The following is a 1,604-nucleotide window of genomic DNA, read 5'->3' as shown; positions in this document are numbered from 1 at the left end:
TCCCTGCGCCCCACCGCCCTCTCCCCAGGCGGGGCGGGCGCTCGGGGCGGGGGCGGGGCCTCGGCGCTAGAGGCGCGCCGCGCGTAGCGGGGCAAGCCGGGGGGGGGGGGGGGGGAAGCGCGGAGCTGCGGGCGGCGCGCGTGCGCACTGTGCCCTCCGCCGCCGAGTGGGGCATCCGGAGCGCGCCCCCGGCTCGCACCCCCACAGCTGCCGCGGCAGACCTCTGCTCAGGGGGCCTTTGTTGTGTCCTCATCTGTGTCTCAACATACGCCTCCGCTCCTTCCCCACTTCAGCGTCTACCTACAAACTGGGTTTGGGCGTGGGTGCAGGGATGGTGAACTAGGGTACTTTCTGGATGTGAGAGGATTAAAGGCAAGAAAACAATACAAATGTAAAAGGTGTGAAGACTGCAATTAGTGACTCATCTCCGCCTCTCCCCCCACCACCACCTTCGGTCCTGCAAGGGAGAGCCCAGGAGCTGGGACCAAAGAGTGAAGGGGAAATAAATCTCATGGCAACTGTTGGATGAATTTTGCTTGGGCAGGTATGGGCAGTTTCTAAGGACTGTGGGAAGCTGTGTTGTCTGAGACTCAGAAGTAGCTATAGATACGGCCATCTTCTGCCTGCCCCGAGACCGCCAACGCACCATCATAAACCACACGTGCCACCTGAGTTTCAAAACACCAGGTCCACAGCCTGTGCCTCCAAGGCAGAACTGTAGGGTCTCCGGAGCCCAGGCTGAACGCATGGATTCGTGAAAGGCTTATTTGCTGTGTCACTCTGAGGGTCTTTTTTTAAATGTAGGTTTGTCCATCTATAACATGAGTAGATGCAAAGCGGACTTTTTTCAGCACAATCTTGCCCTGTAAACAACTTCCCTGAGGCTCTGCAGTGAGTCAGACACCTAAGAGTCCCGACTCCACGCCCAACCCTTTGCTCACCAGCCCCAGCTACTCACCGTTGTAAATCATTGGCATCAGAACTGCTGAACACTCAAACGAGTAATCATAGTTTTAGGGGGAAGGATTGGTGAGAGAAGTAAAAACAGCGCTTTGGGTTTATATCCCACCCACCCCCACCCCCCCGCATCTTCAACCACAAGCTTTGGGGATTTTTCATGCTCTTTCTGGTCTCCAACCGGATTCCGAGTCATCCCGTGGGTGCAGGAATATCTAAAAGTTCTGTCTGCTTCCCAGACAAAAATATAACATCAAAGCCATTTTAGTGATAATCCTAAGGGAGCTGAAAAGGCCTAGAATGGAGAGATTTGTTTATTTTTCCCTTCATAAAGAAAGAATCAAAGCTTTAAAATTAAGCAAAATTAATCTTTCTGCAAGAGAACAACGCAGAATCTGATTCAGGATAACACATTAGAAGTTCAAATCTTGCCTGGGAAAGGCATCTTCCCAGCACCAAATTGCTCCACCATCAATTCATCTAGTGACTTATTTTTGACATGCCAATACCAAAATAGCAAAATCTCTAATAGAAACGATTGTATGACGCTTTCTTTTCTGTTTCTCCCCGCCCCCCCCCCCAGTCTTCCTTCAGTCAATTCAATGACTCAGCAGCACAAATAGATACATCTCTCTTCAGATTCAAGC

The sequence above is a fragment of the Balaenoptera ricei genome, chromosome 20 (assembly GCF_028023285.1).
Source record: "Balaenoptera ricei isolate mBalRic1 chromosome 20, mBalRic1.hap2, whole genome shotgun sequence".
NCBI lineage: Eukaryota > Metazoa > Chordata > Mammalia > Artiodactyla > Balaenopteridae > Balaenoptera > Balaenoptera ricei.
The sequence above is the reverse complement of the archived record's forward strand: the minus strand, read 5'-3'. Positions refer to the sequence as shown.